This window comes from Pollicipes pollicipes, unplaced genomic scaffold, assembly GCF_011947565.3.
Source record: "Pollicipes pollicipes isolate AB1234 unplaced genomic scaffold, Ppol_2.1 Scaffold_2555;HRSCAF=2994_pilon_pilon_pilon, whole genome shotgun sequence".
In the NCBI taxonomy this organism is placed as follows: Eukaryota; Metazoa; Arthropoda; class Thecostraca; order Pollicipedomorpha; family Pollicipedidae; genus Pollicipes; species Pollicipes pollicipes.
Window position 1 is genome coordinate 46,017,324 of NW_023596136.1, and position 9,513 is coordinate 46,026,836.

Consider the following 9,513-nt stretch of genomic DNA (forward strand, 5'->3'; position numbering starts at 1 on the left):
TTGATTTTTCAGCATAATGAGGTTAGAGTACTTATGCTGACGGTAATCAATCTAAAACATACCACGATATAGGTTAGATACCTACCAGTCAAAGGCCAAAACAAAATCAAAATCAAAGTGAAAAATAAAAGATAACGTTATGGAGCAAACATTGGCTATGTTTTCAATAATTCATGCGCCAGGCTGTGTTCATGATCACGAGTCGTAATTCATAAAGGCAATAGTCATTATCAAGCTGTGCTCATCATTGCCTAGCTCATAGGTAACGCCTAAAACATCGGGCACTGAAAACAAATAGTCAATGCCTTAATAATGTCTTAGAAATAACCAACGCGTTGGCCATGTTAACGCAAATTTGTGATCCCATTTCGATCCGCAATGAGGTCACGGGTCCTCAATATTTTTATAAAGTCCAGAACAATTCAGACAAAATCTCAGAGTTTTGCCGTTCTAGAAAGACTCTGTGGAACTGTTATAAAATTGATAACGCCGGCGGAGTATTCCATTTATTCAATTCACACCCACTGTCGTCGAGATCTGACTTCAAAGATCTTGAAGATCTGACCTTTTGAGGAAGGCAGGGGTGGAAAAATGCCTCTGATTTCCTGGATATGGTCGGTGGCAAAAGCCAACACTTTTGCGAGCCCATTGGCGACAAAATAGCAAAAATGGAAATAAATTACAACAGACCAGACCATATTACAACAGACCATTCCAGCTAGACGAAACTCATCTTGGTGTGTGGTTTAGTATTGGTCTGTACTTGCTAAGGTTTGCAGCGCGAACATGTGTAGACCGCATGTCGAAGCATTGACGTTTTGTTGCATGAGCAATTTGGGCTACAAGATGCTGCCAAGCAAAGTAGCTTTGATCAGGATAGTTTTTAGCAGGTGACAGAGACACTTCAGACTATATTATACCAGTGCTGTCGTCATAGATCGGTGGCGACAGTGTTTTTCCATTGCCCCTGAAATCAGTGTTTTTCACATATTTTTCAGCCAAGGCTCACTTCACATCCCAAACACTATCAGATACCAAATAACTAGACTTATTACTAGTCGCAAGCATTGTGGCTGGCCACAGCATCTTGCGACGAACGTGATCAACTTGCTGCGCGGCGTTTTGAAGCATCGTGCCATTTGAGACAGATGAGCTCAAATGCGTGCCACGCGGTATTGAACCGGCTTTAGTGCAAGGCTTTGGGCTGCCGTTGGTTATGTTCATATCGCGAGAAACTGACTAATCTGAAAAACCTAGTCAATCATCAGTTTTGTAAGGCGCTGCTCGGCTGTTCTAAGGATCTACTATGGAGCGTGTCCCTGGTCAGAGCGTTGCAAAGCCTTGCCGATCTAGGAGGCTCATTTATAAACGCCCGACCCTTAGCTTCAGAGATCAACGGAGGATATTGGAGCGACAGATGCCAAAGATGCATCCGTGGCTTTCTGCTGCTAAGGAACACACCGGCTTTGAGGTAAGATGCCGCGCATCGCTGGTGCGTGCTCCTCACACTACCGCTCGCGCCTCAAATTCGGCATTCTGACCGGTGGACAGGCGTGAGACAAACGCGTTTAATTGACGTCGTATTGTATGTGGAGCTAAATGAAGGTGCTGGAGGCACTCATGAATGGCGTTTGCATCGGTTGATACCAATGCTGCATGGGTTTTGCGTTAATTAGTTTGGATTATGTAAGGAAGTGCGAGTTCCGCGCCGGTAACTATGCGAAGATCGCGGAGGTCACCAATGCTTCTAGATGATTGTGCCATACCGTCACAAAACCAAACGTGATATTGTTTCAGGCGCTGTATAAGCATGAAGCGTGTCGGTACATGTCAGGCTACAAAGATGCAGTTTTGCAAAATACGCGGGGGCGAGTCTGTCTCCCCATTGCTCTTGAAACAATTTTCCTCAGCTTTCACGCACTTTCTTTTCAGAGTTGGGAGCAGGGGTGAAGTCTCTCAAAATTAGTTTTAGGGGGTGGCTGAACGCTAAAATAATGATAAATGAAAAAAATAATAGATAAACATGATGAAAGAAAGGAAGCTACATTCTCGGCTAGAAGGCACAATCTCCCCCCCCCCAAAAAAAAAACTGAACGGAAACTGTGTGCCTCTAGGCTGGTTATGTTGAGTATGCTTTCATCTAATTATTTAATTATGTTAGCCTCAGCCATCGCTCAGTGTTTAATGGCCAGCAAATGATACTTAAGTGCAAACGAATCGCGAAACAAAAACGTTTGATGTTTATGCTGCATTGAATTTCATTTCTTTGTTTTTGTGGGTATCCCATTTAGAGTTATATTGCGATGGTTTCCGAAAAAATTTGGCTCCAGGCGACAGCTCCGGCGGTTGCGAATTTCGTCCGCGACAGAAAAGGCACTTTTTCACCGCTGGAGGAGGGTTCATTAAAAGCGAGTCTTTGCCACCCATGTGCCCCCTTACGCAGACTCTGACTGCGCCTCTGCCTTAACTCGCCCAAACTTTGTCACTTCTGAACTTTTCCTGTTTTAATTCTTATATTTGACCCTTATCCCTCAAATCTCTGACATTTGACTTTTATCCTTTTGACTGTTGGCACTCTTGACTCCTTGCATGTGCCATTCAGACCAAGAGTTATTGCCACTTGACCTTTTGTTCTTTGACATTTTGTCTTTTACTACTTGTCCTGAAACCATGATAAAGACATGACCAACATTTTAAAGGAATGTTCCACATAACAAGATGTTGAAGCAAGCAGCAGACATGGCGGGAAGGCCTAGTTGTATCTGTTTGTGAGCTCCTAAGGTTAAACAGCTTCTCTTAATAACAAATGTTAACTAATTAGCAAATATGCTCCGCATTACGTCATCGTTCGGTTACGTCACGGAATAGATTTGTGACATCTGGACTACCTAGCACCAGCCGGACAAAACATTTTATCTCGTGCTATGAACTGATTACCCAATTTTCCGTACTGTTACGATAAAGATGGGCAGGGTTGGCTATTGTGAGCCTGCATGCAAGACCAATGTTTGACAACAACAAATGATGATGAGTCATTGCTCTGGTAATCAGGCCGTCTTGTGCATTTTATTGTTGAAGTGTTAGTTGTTTTGAAAGAATTCCTGAACTCATTACCAAAAATGTGTTCATGTCTCTTTCTTTTCAAAGTTGACCATTCTTCGTCCATTCTTCTGTGTTTCTGCTAATGTCTTGCATCATCAGCACGACTAAACAGCAGCTAGGCCAAGGCCAAGGTCATGGTTGCTGCTCAACCACCAATCAGGTTTTTCTAGGTCGCATCTGGGTGAGCAACATTGAGCTTGTTGGTGACACATACTCCTCCCAGCTCAAGTTTATGCCAGCTTTTCATGAGCTGACATAATCCGGCTGTTATTAGATAACAGCCTGCCCCGACTCGAGCTGCCCCCCACAGGTTCTTGTCAGCCTTGCCCCACCCTGGCCTGCGCTGGGCTGGGCTGGGCTAGGCTGGTGCCGGGGCTTGGATATATATCATACCTTACTCAGAACCGGTCACATAGTCCGGATTTTGCAAGGAAAAGAGCGGAAAGAAAAAAAGAGAACCTACCTTGGCTACGCCACTTGGCTCAGGCTGACGTCAGTCGACCAAACGTTTCCCGAGTCCTGATTTTGTTTCGGGGTAATACCATTAAAGTGCACAAGTAAAGAGCGGGGTAATTATGCAAGCCGAGCATTTAATATTGCGAATGCTTCATTTCTTTCAAGCGCAACGTTCTTCTCATAGGAGTTTACGTGCAGTTTTCGGGATGAGACTGGCAGGCCTGGAAGACCGTGTCGACATCAGCAACACACCACACAACACCAAAAACTCGCCCATGGCGTAGTTAACTGATTCGAATCTTCGTGACGTCGCCAAGGTCTGAGAGAGTCGAGGCACTGTCAGAGTTGGCGTGATCAGCGTGCGTAGGATTCTCATCAGAAGAGAAGAGTTGAATGCCCACCATCAACCTCATTCCGACGTTCATGTCCACTGATTTGCCGGCCGAGATACGTGTGGGATATGCTCTCGTTAAAGTTCGCCTTTATGTGCTTAACTCCATGCGGTGCCTTCAATGCCAGCAATTTGACCACACCGAATTCCACTGTCGCAATAACCCAGCATGTGGTAAATGTGGGGTCATTTGAGCACACCAGCAAAGATTGCACCTCTGCTGTGCCCCAATGCGTCAACTGCGGCAAGGACCATGTCCCTCATGCGAAGTATAGCCTCACTTGCCCGGCCTAGGTGAAAGAAAAGGAGATTATAGCAATTAAAACCTCTAAAAACGTCTTTTTCTGTGAATCTTGTGAACTTAACAACGATGCCCATCTGAAAATTTTGCATCTGTCTAAAGTTAAAACTTCGCTGCCACAGATTAGCATGATCGAGCAAATGACAGCAGTTCAGTTCGTATGGCTTTTGAGGTCGTTGGCCTGTCGCTTGTTCGCTCGGTCTGAAACGCTCGACTCCCAGCCGGCATTCCAAGCTCCCCCCCCCCCCCGCCTCTCCCCCCCCCCTCCCCCCCCCCCCCCCACGATCGAGAAGTGGACGCCGCTCTGCCGGCCCTCTCGGCGCCGGCTGGATCGCCGGACAGGTAGCCGTTGGACGACGGTTCGGCGTGATCGGAGTCTCCCGCGCCCGTCGGCCGTCCTTTCGTCTGCGACTCTACCGGCCCCTTCACCACAGCGCCTTGCCACAGTTGTGAGCGTGCGGCGGAGACGCTGGAGCGTCAGGAAGCCGACAGGCGCGCCCGCGAGGCTAAGCGGGCGCGATGAGCTGAACACGGGCGGACTGAGGCAAGTAAACTGGCTGTCTGGGGTGGACCACGGACCTCGCTCCCAAAGGGAAAGACGTTCCACCGCCCAGACGATACGTAAAGCCCCTGGAGGCCCCCTATGGGTCATCCTCTGGTGCCAGCACCTAGCGTTCCTGCTTCGCCGGCGCCGTCAGCGTCTAGAGTAGGGCCCCCAGAAAAGCTGGCCTGCACTGGCCCATCTCGCCCTCAAATGACAGCAATGTGTTCGGCCAGAAATCGGCCGGCGTCGGTGGATTCGGACCAGGTGACAACGCGAGACCTGAGCGCCGTAGCTGGACCGTCTGGGTCTTCTGCGACCGGTGCAGTCGAGTTTTTTTAGATTTCCTCGGTTTTACACCGTGATCTCCCATCTCTCGTAAACACGCCTACCTGTAGACGTGGTTACAGCGGACCGGTGGACAGCTTAGACCGTCCTCACACTTAGGCTAACTGAGAAACATTTTTCAGTGGAACCGCGGGGGCATCCCGACAAGTTTCCATCACCTGCAAGTCTCCCTGAATGAACGATTTCCGGGGGTCGTCGTACGTCTCCAGCAGACGAGACGCACCTGAGAACCATGTCGCTCTTTCTGGCTACGTAGTGTGGCGGCGAGACATGCCAGCGATCCATCGCACAGTGACGTTCTCCTAGCTGTGCACCACAGTGGCGGCGAGACATGTGCAGTTGATCCCATCGCGCACGGTGACGTTCTCTAGCTGTGCACCACACTGTGGCGGCGAACCGTGCCAGCTGATCCCCATTGCGCCAGTGACGTTCTCCGTAGATGTGCACCATAGTGTGGCGGCGAGTCATACCAGTTGAGTCCCATCGCGCACAGTGACGTTCTCCTAGCTGTGCACCACAGTGTGGCGGCGAGTCATACCAGTTGATCCCATCGCGCACAGTAACGTTCTCCTAGCTGTGCACCATAGTGTGGCGGCGAGTCATACCAGTTGATCCCATCGCGCATGGTGACGTTCTCCTAGCTGCGCACCACAGTGTGCCTACTTACGAGCTAGCTTTAAACACTGAGTTACAAGCCGTCGCAGCCAGCCTTCTTAAACCATCATACGATAACCATCCGCTCAACTTACTTGCCTCCTGAGACCGCGTTGCCGTCCCTTTAGCTGACATGCCCGGTGGCTCAACTCACGCCGCATGTCATAATATTAGGTGACTTTAATGCTCACCGCTCATCGTGGGTGATCTGAGTGTGGCCTTGTTCGAGGTCATGATCAATGACACCGGTGACTCCCTCCCTCCGCCTGCCGGCCGTTCGCTGTTCGCGATCTCTGCTTCTTTTGAGCGCCGATTGCAGACTGGCAAGATGGACTATTCTGAGCAGCCTCCGCTGCTCGACATCCAAAACAATCGCCATCTTCTGCAGACGCCGCCGTCAGTGTCCGGCGATGAGTCTACGGTTCTACGGGCAGACGATTCCTCATGGATCCCCTGTCCATTTCTTGGGCATGCTCTTTGACAATCACCTAGCGTAAAGGCCACATTTAAACCTCCTACGTGACAAGGTTTAGAAGCGTTGAACATTCTAAAGTGCGCTTCTAGGGACTCATACGGGGCAGACAGGAGAACACTTTTACTTCTCTACCGTTCACTCATACGTTCTATATTTGATAACAGGTGTCCTATTTATAGCCGTGCACCTGATTCTTGCGAATGTTTATTGGACACAGAGCGTACGCCACCGAGGGTACACATTGGCGCGCGCCAGTCGCGCGGGCGCGGGCATGAAAGGTAAACCGGAACGCGGCGCGCGCATGAACCGCTGCACCTATGCGAGCAAGCATGCCGCCCAAGACGAGTGGAAAGGTCGCCAAGAAGGCCGGCAGGGCCTGATGGGCAACGCATTGCGCATTGTCACCGGTGCATTTAGACCATCGTCAATATCCAGTCTTACAGTGGAAGCGAATTAACCGCCGTTGTCACTCAGGAAAGAAATGCTGGGAATGCGGTATACTTCCCAGCTGGCACAGCTTTTAAACCATCCGACTCATCGAGCAGTTTTTTTCTGACGCATAGAACACGCGTATCGAAGCGGCCGAAGGCTCTGCAGTATACTTTTAAGCACGCAAAAGAAGGAACTGGTCAGAAACAGCCGCATTAACTTGAGTGATGCACTGAGGTCGCGTTACATTTCGGTGCCCCGTGGGAGCTGACTGCACCCAAAGTGGATGCCTCGCTGTCATGCACCAGTAAACAGTGCGAAATCCCAGCCGGCCTTAAGTGACGGGCCGTGGAGCGCGTCGTCTTCCACACAGACTTTCAAGCCACGTATGCAGACGGCTCGAAAACGGAGACCAGAGCAGGCTCCGGGTTTGTAAACGGTCAAGCCACCCGGACATTTTTGTTGTCAAAAACGCCTACGCGAAGACTTCCGAGCTCGTTGTCATAAATGGGGCCTGTTATTTCACCGAACCTGGAGAAGGTAATTTATAGGTGATCCTCTCTGATCTTTTGAGCAGCTTATTGGCTTCGAGAGGTTTTAACTCGACGTGCCCCATTATACAGGACATTTCGGTTCTCCGGACAGCGCTGGATCGTGCGGGTAAAACTGTCGTCCTATGTTGAATTCTCAGCCATGCGGGCATCTCAGGTAATGAGCTGACCGCGGCGGCGGCAAAACGAGCAGCGCATGCACCTTCCACCCGTACTTTGCCCCGGCCAGCACTTTTTACCCTGCTATCACGGCATTTATTAAAGGGGAATGGCAACGTCTATGGGACGTCACAGCAAACAGCAAGATGAAAGCCAACTAGCCACAGCTTGGGCTTTGGCCGTCGAGCTCACGCGATGCGAGACGAGAGAAAGTAGTCCTCTGCCGAATACGCATTGGTCACACGCACGCAACGCATGGCTATTTCTTGTGTTAAAGAACGGCTCACTGCCTTCGCTGAGATACACCACTTACAGTTCACCACATCATCTACATTATTTACTTATGTCCACCCTTTAGTGAAGAGCGGTTACGCCATTTCGCACGAGATGCTCCAGTTCTTAGATATTCAGATATGATTAGTGACGACTCTCTCGTTCCTGCCACGACTCAGCTGCTTCCATTTTTGACTTATTTGGGATTTCAGTCATTTGCACACCTAGGTGGTCACTTAACTGTTATGGGTGCAAAATAGTCTCAGTAGCCGGCACCCCCCAAAACCCCAATCAACAACAATGACAACATAAATCGAGCATCAGGAGACATGCCTGATCGTGGCGCCTTGTCTGCAATCTAGATGGTGAATAACCCGTGTGATGAGACGATCTCAGACGAGCATGAGGCGCGCGGGATCGTCAGTCAAGGGCTGAGAAGGGGGCGAGTCTATACCGCGCGCGGCAGCGGGTGCGGACTACCGCGATGGCCTCGACCAGCTTCTGTAGCTGAGAACAAATGCAACGGAAACAACAATTTCCCCAATGGCTGTCTTCTCCCGCCGTCACTTCGACATTAAGATCGTTTTCTTCCTCCGCGGTACCCACCTCCACTTTCGCATTGCTGAAAACAATACACCGGGGCTAACACAAGAACACCTCAGATATGAGACAGGAGCGCCAGGTTATGAGATGCCAACATGGCGTACATTCAAAATATAGCAAACACACAGAAATATTTTGCTCACAATATTTGCATTCGGATGTCTGAAATGTAAATATTAGACAAACCCAGCTTACATAACTATTCATGTTATCAAAAGCCCATTGAAGGTGCTAAGTATCAAATTTCACACATATACTACCAAAACAAGACAGCGCCCAGTACATCACTAAGAGCTTAACCATTTATTTAGCATGATATAGCTGGTGAATACTTATAACAAGCACAACACGTTAGTCTGAACACCATGCACACGTTGCTAAGTGAAGAAAAGGAAGAACCTATAGAGTTTGCTGCATAGGGATGAAAGACTTGTAGCACGTATTTAAAAACCACCACGCACAAACCTGCACAGCTGGCACTGGCATTGTCTGTGACCTTTTCCTTGGGCCCTGGGCTTGAGCTTGAGAATGCCCTGGCCGGAAAGTGTATCTCATATGTTCAACCCTTTGCTGCTGCCTCATTGATATTTTAGGTGTAAAATCTCTGTTGAAGATCGGCATCTTGAGCACGGAGTCTGAAATTATTTCCGTCAGAATTTTTATGTCAAATAATTTAACATCCTGAACATCCGTTACTTAAGCTTAAGAATGTGGAATGAAAAATTGGAAGTGTGCAAATCAAGAATCAATGCAAAACAAGAAGTAGTGGTGAAGGATTGCATGATTTCCATTTTCATGGATACATCATCAATCATGGAGTTTTGCGTCCTGGTTTCGATATAATCATCAAAATCAAAATGAGCCAAAAATAGTTACCATTATGCGGGTTTCAGAAGCTGCACTGTAGCATATCGCCGTCTAGGCTGCAGGAAATGCACCTAACACTGACCTTTCACTAAGCACGTGCAGTGTAGCAGCAACATTCCAAAAACAAGTTCAATACATGTACACCACAACTTTGAGTGCTCAGCCTGTCATACATCAAATTTCAACACATGTAATTTAACAGTACGTTCAGCGCACTGATAATGCGTCAACAGCAGGTGCAATGGACTCATCATGGACAGATATTCACAGCGCTGGCTGGACTGCATCATTCATATTGAAATCCCACATTTGGATAGACAAGTGGATATATCATACGGTCAAGGCGCACATTCAGAAAATAAT